Genomic DNA, 12590 nt, shown 5'->3' with positions numbered 1-12590 from the left:
TCCTAGATCCACCCATGAGTGGGAGTCTAGAGAAATGGTCCTCCTGGTGATAAGATTCATAGGCTGGACATTCCTGAGGAATTGTCAACCTCTGGCAAAGGGATGATTATAAACACCTTTCCACTGTCTTAATTACTTTGGCTAATGAACAGGGGGAAGTATTTGAGACAAGGCTCCTCCCAGTCCCTTCAAGGAGGGAGTAAGGAGCCAACGAGGTTGTTACTCCCATCTATACCCAAGGGGTGGATATTCTGCATAGGATAGCCCCATGCAGGCATATAGTCTGGATATACAGCAGAACCGCTGTATTTCAGGAGCACCAGCAGTAGTGATCTCTTCCTAACCCTCCTTAGCCTTCTCCTTTAGCCAGGAATTAGCACCAGATAAGGAAGGCATTCTGATCTGAGCTCTGACCAATGTTTATGGCTCTCACTAATTGGACAGGCGGCCTAATGACTAGTTACTGTACCACTGATATTTGAAACAAAGAAAAAGCTGCTCTGCAATATACCTCGCTATTACGACAACACAGCACAAGGCGAGAAGAATTTCCTTCCTGATCTCCATAGATGATCATCTCGTGCCCTGAAGCATTAGGCTTGCTTCTGCTAATCATTATTTAGTTTGTGGAGCTCCAGACTATATTAGTGGTGCCCAGTAACTGATACTTTGGGAATTTAATCAAACACTTATACTAAATGGGACTATTTACTTTTCTCCCCTAGAGGTACCCACTTTCAAAAATTCTCTGAATATCATTGAAATAAATATGAAGTCTGTATACCCCAGTGTATTTTAGAGGATTTATGTGTGTTGAAATATATTTTTTCTTACTACTTATTCCCTCATGCACTCTGACAACAACTCATCTCTGGCATTTCCCTCATGTGGGACCCACTGGAGCATTCCTGTGTCTTTATGGCATGTCGGCATTGTCTCCCACTAAAACGTTGTCTTGAACGCATCACAAGCCCTGCGAGGAAAGGCTCAGAAAACTAGGTAGGCTTAGTTTGGAGAAAAGGAGATTAAAGGAGGGTATGGTTGTAGTTTTCAAATATGTGAAAGTCTGCCAAAAGAAGAGGGAGAACAAGTCTAGATTGAGATTAAAGCACAGATTTAGATTGCATCTCAGAGGGGGAAATAAAAACCAAAAACCTATTTTATGGCCAGCCACATGAATTTAACCAGTGAGCACTTTTGGGAGAGCCGAACTCTGGACTGAAATCCTTTTCTATGCACTTGGAAGTCACTTTACAGCCGTGTAAATGAGAACAAGGTACAAAACAGGGTAGAAACAGGACCTTCATATCTGCCATTTTTCACTGTAGTCCAGTGACAGTGTAAGAGTCATCTTTTCACTGACTTCAGTGGGCTTGGCCGTAGCCTTTTACATGGAGTGCTTACTACTTGAAGGTTAGGACCTTATTTTTCAGAGGTGCTGAGCCCTTGCACTGAAAATGAGCCAATATTGCTCCCATCCAGTGACAGGAGTGATTTGTGGATCACTGGAAAAAACATACGTAGTCATCGCAAGTCCAGGATCTCTTTCCGCCCTCCTCATATTCCTTTGCAAGTGACACAAGTCTCCTGCAAACAAACGTATTCAGCTTCTGCCACTCATTGAGCTCCATCTCCTTCAGTCACCCTGCAAACCCTTATGTGCTACAGGCATGATTTTGTCTTTCTAAAGCCACGCGTAAGTGTTGCTTTCTCTCCTTCTGTTGCCTCGACCCATCATCTGCTACTTTTCCTCCTTACCTGCCCCTGCCCTTGTACAGATTCTTCCATCTTAGCCACTCACTTCTGCTTGCTTATCTCTGGACTAAGCACTATTCATACCATCTGTGACATTATACAGTTCCCTCCTAGGTATCCCATAACCTCTCAACATTTCTTTCATTGGTCAGGTCAGCAATCGGGGCAAAACACCTGCCAATTATCTCCCTGAACTGAGCCTCCTTCCCCAGGTCAATCAGCATGCTCCCACCCACACATGCAATCACTCCTTCCTGGTCTCGACCTGCCAATTCACAGTATATTTCTGGTGAAACAAATTGATATTTAGATCCAAAATAACTACTTTACATGTCTTTGCTTTGCATGCAGATATGCCATAAGGTTCTGTTTGCTCATTAAAAGGGTCTCAGACACTGTCAGTCAACCTCATCCAGATGCCTTCAAGGATATTGCAGACAGAGGAGATAACAAATAGCAAATCATTTTTGACTGTACCAAAACTAACTACAGTCAGCGGTCAGACCTAGCACATTTGTAATGTGTGCCGTCATTGTTTTCATAAATCCTGCACTAGGATACAGCTTTTTTTTTTTTTTGAACGGTGGTCCAAAAAAATGGGTGGGAGACTGAGAACATACAACAATTTTGTAAGACTGTAAATAAATGGTATTCTATTAGACTTTTTTTTATACTGTAGCTAACTGATTTCTCGGGAAATATCAACTTATAAGTGATTGCTTTGTGTTCCCTGAAAATTGACACTATGCTTGGGAACACAGAAATTTAAAAACAATGAATGTTCGTGTGAATTAATGATGAGCTTCCATTGCCAATTACTGTAGCTAAGCTCTTTACCTAGGAAGAAATCTTCCAGAAAGATAAATAATGTTGGAAAAGGCAGCCCAAATGAGTCAAGAGTTCCCATAGGTGCAAAATAGCAACCTCTCCTGGGCCCTATCTCATAGGAAACAGCTTTCCAATTAGTTTACCCCAGACAAGCTGGCTTCTCCTCCCTGAGAATTTTGCTACCAGTCTATCTTCCATCTGTGCCTTGGTTTTGTCCTACAAATCACAATCAGTGTGATGCAATGAACTTTTAAACTGCAATGTTATCTTATTTAGATGCTACCTGTCTAATAAATTGAACTTTCTTGTCCTTCAGTGAAATAATATTTGTGCGTAGGTTCATGTACAGTAATGAAACACATGGGACACTATCTAGATTATGGACAGTTAACTTGCTCCAGTTTACTTGGGTACGCAGATGGCTTATAGAATAGCTTTCTTTACATGAGATCTGGTTCAGTCTGGCTTCTTTCTAAGGTGAATAAGCAACATACCAAACAGGGGAGGGGTGGGGGACAGAGTCATGGGTCTTTGAAAAGACAAATCCTCCAAAGCTGAAGTTATATTTATGCTGAGTGAATGTTGTGAGCAGGTGATTTTTCCCATGTACTGCATGATGCCATCCTACATATCCAGGTCAAGGTCAAACCTTTCCAAGGTTTCACTTCATTAACAAACAAATGAACAATGAAGTGCAGTCTACCCATCTCTCCCAGCTTGGCTGTTCCTAAATTAGATTTGATCAGCCCATTTCCTTGTTCCTGCCTCCCCCATCCTAGATCCAAGATGCATCTGGTCAGGCAGCCCAGTTTTGAAGCCAGCTCCTTCCATTTCAAATTCCCTTGTGCTGGTTGGTCTTCTCCATACTTGACCTTGTTGGTAAAGCCCAGTAACCCCTTCCTGAGTTGGTTTAAAGTGAGATTTATCCACCCTCTTAGGTACGTTGGAGACTTGGCTGCACTTCCCCTGTGAACTCTTATTTACCAAGTGTTTTCCACACGGTCTGTTAGAGGTAGCTGCATCTCAATAGCGGCCTGGGCATATTGGCTCCAATCTTGTGGTTCTTACAGTTTGATGTTGGAGGAGGGGATGAAGGGACAGGGAGCGGCTTATTTCCTAATCAAATAAATTTGCAGTTCTCAGTGGGTTTGGCTAAGTAAAAAGTCAGTCATAGCCAAGTTGGAGACCACAGGATATGATCCATTGCTCATAAAGAGCACTGGGATCATCAGTGTTGTAGCCTAATGTGCAACTGTATGGCATCATCATTTATATAGCAACATGAGGTGGAGAAATCAAGGAACAGACTAGACCCTACCCAAGGAGCCCAGTTAAAGTGATCTCCATTAAAGAGTCAATGTGGGTGACTATATACAGTGGTCTCCGTGATGATACAATAGCCTTTCCTATATCCAGAGCAGGAAATAATGCAGAGTAACCACTGGTAGATGCTAACCCTCCAATAAATATACCTAAGGTTTCTTTTTCAAACCACTTAATGAAACACATTTTAAAAACACTCCATAATATTGGATCTATTGATATGATTGCCAGTTTATTTTAATTGAATCCAAATGCCATAGGATGTAGGTGCCAGAAGCTGAAGTAGCTTTCCAACTTCTGATTGTTTTAGCCCCGGCCATGCTGGCTAAGCAGCAAAGGCACCATCTGAAGCTGCCACTGCTTGAAACTATAGTCCTATAGTGCTATAGTCCACCCTCCATAATTCTCTATTCTTTTTAGTCCACACTCCATAATTCTCTATTCTTTTTCCATGCCCTTGCTTGAGCAGGGCATGGGAAAAGAGCAGGTTTAGTTAGTTTGAGGGCTGGAGTACAAGTTTAAGGGCCAATGCATGTTCCTGCCTGGGTGTATTAAAACTTTGTGCTCTTCCAGACTGTCAGGCCCACTACTGCTATATGTGAGGGTGAGGTATGTATGCCAGTCATTCACCTGTGTCACCCCCGTCACTACAGGGGATGATAAAGACTTGTCCATGAATGGCACAGTTGTTCCTGGCTGACCTTGGAAACAGGATTGCCAGGCAAGTGAGATGCTTAACACCAGCTAATCAGGTCATCTTCGCATCTTATCTGACATGGGAAGCCAGGAATTCCTATAGGATGGTATTAGGATAGCGAGGGAGGGAACCTGCTGATAATGCTGCACCGAATGCCTGATGAGTATTATGGATCTGCACACAAAAGGAAAATCTTTCCCCTGGACTCGCACAGCCTTGGTAGCTGGTGAATTGACTCCAAGGAGCTTCTACAAGCCAGAAGCCATAGAAGTTAACATGGTCTGGATTGGGTCTTACGCGTTGTTTTAAAAGAATCCCTTAAAAATTGATAAATGCACCTCTCTAGACAATGAAGCCCCAGCTGTGTATTTAACTCTAGATCATAATGACTCCAAATCTTCATTAAGGTACTACAGGGAAACACCAGTTTCCATCCATAGCTCTCTGTAATGTTTTTCACAAGAATCCTCACGTCTCCAGCAAACCAGAGTCCCAGAAGAAATCTTTCCTTTTTTTTAAAACTAACATTAACAAAACAATAAAGAAGACTCACTGACAGCAGAAAGCATGTCAACCTCCTATTAAAAAACTCACTTAAATTGACACAAGTCAGGAGTTAGTGCTGAAGTCTCGTCTTTCACTCATCTTGTACCTATGTTTCACAGATAATAAGGTCTTCTCTTAGAAGAACCTCAGAGCAGTTGGGTGACCTTTTATACGAAAGGAGCTGTAATAACTAGGTACAGCAAGGGTGAGCTAAGGGTGCCCTTTAACTGCATTTCTCAGATTTTTTTGAATTTATGCCAGATCCTGAAATACTGTTTCGGTTTACTTTTTTCTGAGTGCAAACAGAGAGCGTTGTAGATGCGGGGTGTTTCTGTTAATTTTATACAAACATACCTACTATCCATGTATTATAAATGACACGCATAGTGTTTACTTTTGGAAAGATTTATAGGTGCATCCTTTATACCGCACCTTCTCTATTCAGTGCTTGCTACAGAATTGTCCCAGTGTAAAAAACACATGGTTTCGGGCTAACTCTGAACCATTAGAAGTCAATAATTTTGTAAAACCAGCAAGCAATCACAGTGCATTTATTCACAAAGGGCCTTTGTGCATTTTAATGAATTACTTTCTAACTAGCTCTGTTCAATAAGTGTACATAAAATATTGGCTGTACAGTAAATACAAGCCTGCTATAGTTCTAAGCATCTTGACTTTGTCTAAGGCAGGGGTTACAACAAAAGGAAAATGTAAAGATTTCTTTTACAGAGAAATGCTGCCAGATAAAATATTAATTTCTACATAAAGTGGCTCAGTTCACTGTTAGCATTTTTGTACAGTATACACCTTGGCTGCACATCAGCTGTTATTGGATGGCATAAGCTGTATCCATCTGTAACTTTCATTAAAATAGAACGCCATTGCATAATTATAGTTGGATTTTTTGCATGGAATACCAGTAAATCTTTCCATACCAGTTGTATATGAATTCTGTGTTTGGATGCAGAAAATGAGTGGATAGCATCAAACCTAACATGGAGAGTGAGCATGACAAGCACAGAAGAGGGCAATAATTGAAACATCAGGTGCTTGATGTCTGCCACATACAATTTCTCCAGTTCAGCTGGGAGGGCTAGAAGAGGTGAATCGGTTTCAGAACAATACATCTATCTCCCTTAGTCATTTACGTACTTACAAATTATAGAGAGCTCATTTCCGAAGCAAACTTGGGTAATTTACCCTCTCCCTATTGTTGCACTGAGATGCCACTCTAAAAGGGCTTTAAATGAACAGTTGAGAAGTATGTGCTCTGCTTTCTGGTGTTATATTATTCCTAGAATGAAGCTCTACATTTTGCCTTTAGGATCATCACAAGTAGAAGAAAGACAGTACTTCACTTAGGGTGCCTTAGTCGCTCTTGGAACTGGCTCCGTCACAAAGAGGACTGAGTTTAGCATATTTGCATGCCAGAAATAATTTACTCTGTTGCACCCTCTAGTGGGTTGACTCTATACTAATCAGATTTCCTGCTTTGTTAGTTCTCCCTTCGTTTTCATATTTATGGAAGCTGTGGATGCACATGTTAAACAAGGAGTCACCAAAAGTATAGCTGGGTACCGCCATCAGATTTCTTTAATGCAAATTGACATTTCACTTTATTTTAGGACTTGTTTTCCAATCATGAGTCCAAAGCTGTGTATTCTTTAGTACATATGCAATTCTAAATGCTGTGGGTGTCAGTTCCTGTTTTTTATAAGGTGGATTCTGTCTCAAGTCTAAGCCTGAGGTAAAACAATCTTTTATTCAACGAAGAAATTACTCAATCTTCTTTCAGGTCAATATATAAGAAGGAAGAATCCAGGAAGAGAGTGAGAGAGCATGCATTTTTTGCATTAATTGTCTACATGATAACTACACCAGCTGTGTTCAATAGGTTTTTTGCAAATAATAAAAAGCTTCAATGTTGGTGTCAGTATTTGATTTAGTGGCTGACATTTCCAGCCTAAAACAGTTGTATTAAAAAAAAATTCAGACCCAGACTGAGAAATGAGGCAAGAGATATGGGAACAAAGATGAAAAGCCACACCCTTACACATCAAATGTAATTCTACTTTCACTGATGTCACTTTTATCACTGATTTCAACAGGGAATCAGGTTCACTGTTTTCCGTGTGATCATTCCCTTTGCTCAGTGTTAATCTTGTGCTAAAATTAAGTCTTGAGGACCAGGCCAAATACAGTGCGTAGATGGTATTCAGCTAACTGGATGGTACACAGTTTTAATGCCAGCAGGCAAGATGCTCATCCTTGCCCTGTCCCCTTTGTGCCAGGGGGAAGACCAAAGCAGGATAAAGGCACCTGAAAGTCACAGATCTGTCTGGGGAAGGACTCTGTGAACAAGGTCATTAAGATGCATGGCTATAAACCAGATTCTGGGGAACACCCTCTGCACTTTCTAATATAGAGGGTGTGTCGAAGGCAAACCACAGTAGGACAGCCTATATGCAACTAGGGACACATTGCCATCATTAGGACAGGCTGCTGAGGGCTGTCTATAGGTGCAAAAAGAAGTGACAAGTTTCACCCCATCTGGCCCCTGAAAGCACTCTACAGCCATGGCTTAACACAAGTGCTTTAAAAGGACCTGATCCCACAGAAATCTGAACCCTCATTACACGGTTCCAGTGAAGATGCTCCAAAGCAGAGCACCTTCACCAACTTTTGTATACTCTTGCTGGGAGCAGGGCTCAGCTGATGCAGCCCAGCATTGCTCCCAGTGCTGCTTTCAGAGTGGAAGCAGGGAAGGGAGTGGATGGAGCTCATTTTTGGGGTTGCCCAGCTGGCGCTGAAGGATGGGGCAGGTGGATTGGAGCCCCCCAGAGGTGGGGGGCTCCAATCCACACGCCACCCCACTCCAGCGCAGCTGGGGGAACCCCAGAATGGACCTCCCTCCCGTGCCTTCCCCCCCTCCCATCCTGAGTCAGCATGGGAGCTGGGAGCTAGGAGTGAGAAGCTATAGACACACAGACTCTCTCTCTGGGTGGGCTCCAAATTGGAGCTCCATCTCCCACCCTCCCGATTTAATGTGTAAGGGTGTGGCTTTTCATCTTTGTTCCCATATCTCTTGCCTCATTTCTCAGTCTGGGTCTGAATTTTTTTTTAATACAACTGTTTTAGGCTGGAAATATCAGACACTAAATCAAATACTGTTTGTTGGGTCAGGAGGATTGGTCTAACTCATGTTGCTTTCTGTAAAGCGCCATGAGTTAGATCCAGGAGCTGCACTTCTGTTTGCACCTTATATTGTACACGGAGGGTATAAATACCCCAAAACCAGGAGCATACAAAGGCTGCCATTAGCCTCCTTCCCATCCCTGGGATGAAATTTCTGTGCCATTTCTAAAGATCTCGCACAATGTGTTTGTGTTTTTAATATTCAAATAAAAACATATAAGCAATTCCAAATGCCATTATGATTGAAAATACTAAGATACTTCCAACGAATTCTGACACTGGATGGCCAGAAGGAGCAAACAAAGCAGTCTAGCTTATCTTTTGTGCTTAGATGTGTTTTATAACAGAGTATGGAGAAAATCAATAGCCCCATCATAAATCTTGCTTACTTTTCTTATAGGCGTGATGGCTAACTTCCATGTGAAAATGTCAAAATGAAAGCACTGTTCTCTCCAAGACACTTTGGTTCAATCAGGTATAATACAGTACAAACAACACTAATGTAAATAAATGCACTGAGAACATGAAAAACCACAGGAGCTGGGACTTTTTAGAACCAGAGGATGAGTCCCTTTCTCCCACAAGTGTGCAGCTTCTTGTCAAGTAAGTCCCATTAACTTGTGCTCACCAGTATGAACGCAGGATTCATTGTCTGACCAAAGTCACACAAATTTCAGATTTTGTTCATTTCAGTCTCAAAACGGTTGATCACAACGTAAACAAGAAGGGCCCTTTGTGCTGAAATAGTTTACATGGTATAATTAGCCATTCTTTAACGTTTTGTCAGGGTAACTCACCTGAAATCCCAAAGGAACCTGGAAAGAGCTGAATCGTTACCCTAGAAAACTCTCGCAAGTAGGACACTGCTCTTCTGTTTTATTGTGCCTGAAACAGAACAGATAAAACTTGAATTAAGATATGAAGGAAAGCAAAAATTTAAGCCTGCTATGAGTTCAATTATAATGTGTTTGCAGAAGCTGTATTTATGTCATCTAGTTAAAAAAAAAATACCAGCATTGCTAAATTGGCTAAGAGGGTTTCTACCACTTTAAATTAACTAATTGCCACTTAACTTTTTTTTTTTTTTTTTTTAAGAAATTGTTTCATTGTGACTAGGACATTTTAAAAACAAATGGTGGTTATTAGTGAGCAATGGAAAATTAAGTGCAAGCAATGTAACTGATGCACACAGAATGGTTTCAGGAAAGAACACACAAATATTTCCATTAATGGCCCTTTACATTTCATCAATGAGAACAATGATACTACATTTACGGACAGCTGAAAGAAAGATAGTGAAGATGAGTGAAGATTTTTGAAGGGAATTGTTGATAACAGAGGTAACAGGATGAAGAGAATAAAAATAAAATTGCTTCTAGTATCCTGGCAGCAAAAACTAAAACACAGTTTCATCAATATCCACGACATCTGTGACAAGAGTCATCATCATGTTAAAAAAACCATATTTCATTTTTTCCACTGAGGTGAGGTCTCGGATCCTGCCTCTCCACTTCTCAATCTACCGTTGTCAGTGGGCGAAATTCACTCGGTTGAGATCAGGGCCGTCTCTCTCTCGCATCCCACAAAAGCCTACGTTTTCCAAAGGTGCATATTATAATCTGTTACATATAGATAGTCCTTTGGAGCATAAAAAATGTTTTGTTTGCTCAAATCTGAATTTGGTCCCAGTCTGGGGAGTATGAGAAGTGAGGGGACGTTCATGTTGTTTTAGATTTCTTGTTCCATGTGGAATTTAATTTTTAACCTAAGGAAGCATTACGCAGAACGTGAGGATCCTGGGCCAGATGCCCCATCCCCGTACACCTTGTAGAGTCATTTTTATTTTGTACAAAGTGGCTATAAAATGCGATCGGGTCAGAACACCCTTATTACATCCTTGGCATGTGGGTTACATCCAATTTGCAGAGGTGCAAATGGCTACATCAGGTATAGCCCGTCAAAGAATCCAGCCCTTCATATTTAAAACAGCATGTTGTGGCGATGCACAGCTCTTCCAGTTAGAGGACAAGAATCATAGTAAGGTTAGGTCACAGGTAAAATGAGTCAGATAAGCTCAGCTCCAGACTCTGGTCAATACTGCTCTATAGTGGAAAGCTATCACGTTGCCAGAGGAGCACTTGAAGACTTTGGAGAAGTGGGGGGGGATGCATGGATGGAGGCGGTAGGCAAGCGTCTCCAGAATACAGCTATTTATGTCTCTTTCTTCATGAATATTAAATATACCCAAAATAAGGCAAAAATACTGAAAAGGATCCTGAGTCATGAAAGTGTATCTATAATAACTCATTTGGGAAATACTAGTGAAAAGCGGAGAATAGCCTGAGTCTTCGAATCTAAAAAACATACCAACAGGAAACAGGTCTGGGCGGGACTCAGGCACTGTCTCTAATATGTAAACTGTTTAGTGGAAGAATAAATTATCAGCAAATTAATTTGGCATAAATAGAATGGTCTTATGTGTTTGGTTTTAGCTGTCAGCAAACCTCCCTCTCCTAAAATTGATCATCGGTGTTATTCCATTCAATCAAATAAGGCCCCATATATTGTATAAAGTTATATATTCTGTAACAAGACCTATTATAATTTGAGCTGAATCTGTTATCTTTACTACCGTGTGAATAGAGTCTGAAAGAGTTACAGAAAATGCTGATATACTTAGGATGACCTTCTTTGGTTCAGTAGTGTTACAGGCAGAGATTTTTTTTTTGTTAGTAAGAAAGAGAAAATTACATTGAGCTAAAATGAATACTAATGAAACTCCTTAGTTAGCTTTCTTTGTGATAAGAATAAAAAAATTGGAACTATGTTCCTCTAGAATCTGAAGTAATTTTTGCCCTTTCTTCTGATAGAAAGATTACTGACAGTAGAGAAGGAGAGCAAAGTAATTTCATAAAATATCTGCATTTTTAAGAATGCTTTTGTTGCAAAAATGTTGGTGTGCAATTTCTTCAATCTACTTTTTAAGGCTGTAAAGAAAAAGTACCTATTTGTTCTGCACTGCAACAATGCCAGCTGCATTCAATCAACTAAAAAGCTGCAAGCCATAAACCTTCCTCCACAGCTATAGAGGAAAAAAAGGCAGGACCATAAAAATTCATCAGGATAATGTAGAGATGAGGCGCGTTTGAATCACCATCCCTGCAATCAACCAATCACTCATCCTGTGGCATTTACAGCACATCTCATTCCCCTGTTCCTTAAGGACAATTGATTTTCCTGATTCCATTAGCATAACGGCGAGGAAAATGACTGCAGTGCAATATTTCTGGAAAGTTCCAACAAGTATGCTGTGTGCTGGAGTGTGACCATAATAATAAGCTACCTAGCTAGCAACTGCGTGTGCTTCTGTTGCTGCTGCTATGGTATCACATCAGAGTGAAAAGGACACAGACTAAGCAATTTTGGGTTCAAGCACAGAAAAAAAAATGTTTTCACAGAATATAAAACAAAAACTCACTTAAGCAAATAAACATAATTTCAGGGAGGACTGATCAGTAGGCAACATCTAGCAGCCCCTGAGCATTATTGTGTTATGGTTAATAATTCCATTTTCTCAAACATTAGCAATATTTCTGCATTCCTCGATGGCTTTTTCTTTTCTTTTCTTTTTTCTTTTTTTTTCCTCCTGCTTTTGCTCAGGTTTAAGACGGAAGAAAATGAAACTTTAATACTGCCAATTCCTTATAAATATACAAGAAGAATGCATCAATGAATTCCCCAAAGAATTTATAATCATTCACAGTATTACATAGTCATCAGCACTAAGCAGGGGTCTACACATTTTTCAGTTTTCTCTTTAACTTCGACAATAATATCCACATTGGCTTAAATTATTCAAGATGATGAAACATTATTGGTGAACATGCACTGCCTAAATTTAAAACTGTACCTTATTATCTTCCCTTGTAAATGTATTTTAAAGATATGTTAAGCTTTTTGAAGTGTAATTCAGAGACTACTGTATCTCAAACAACATAAAATACTTTTCATCTTGTGAAGGATCATTTAGACTTCTAAGGTCCTATCTGTTGTACATTTTTAAGTCCCTTTATAGTTTCAAGCCCAGTGGGTTATGCATGTTAAATTCAATCCCTAAATTGAATTCAAAAGTTGATGCAAGTCTTCCCACAGAACTCAGAGAAGTCTTCCAGTTTCATATAGAAAAAGTCAATATTTTTAACTCCTCATTGACATGATTTTGTCACCATTCTACTTTCTGGAAATG

The sequence above is a fragment of the Gavialis gangeticus genome, unplaced genomic scaffold, assembly GCF_001723915.1.
Source record: "Gavialis gangeticus isolate Ggan-Ray unplaced genomic scaffold, GavGan_comp1, whole genome shotgun sequence".
Lineage (NCBI taxonomy): Eukaryota > Metazoa > Chordata > Crocodylia > Gavialidae > Gavialis > Gavialis gangeticus.
The sequence above is the reverse complement of the archived record's forward strand: the minus strand, read 5'-3'. Positions refer to the sequence as shown.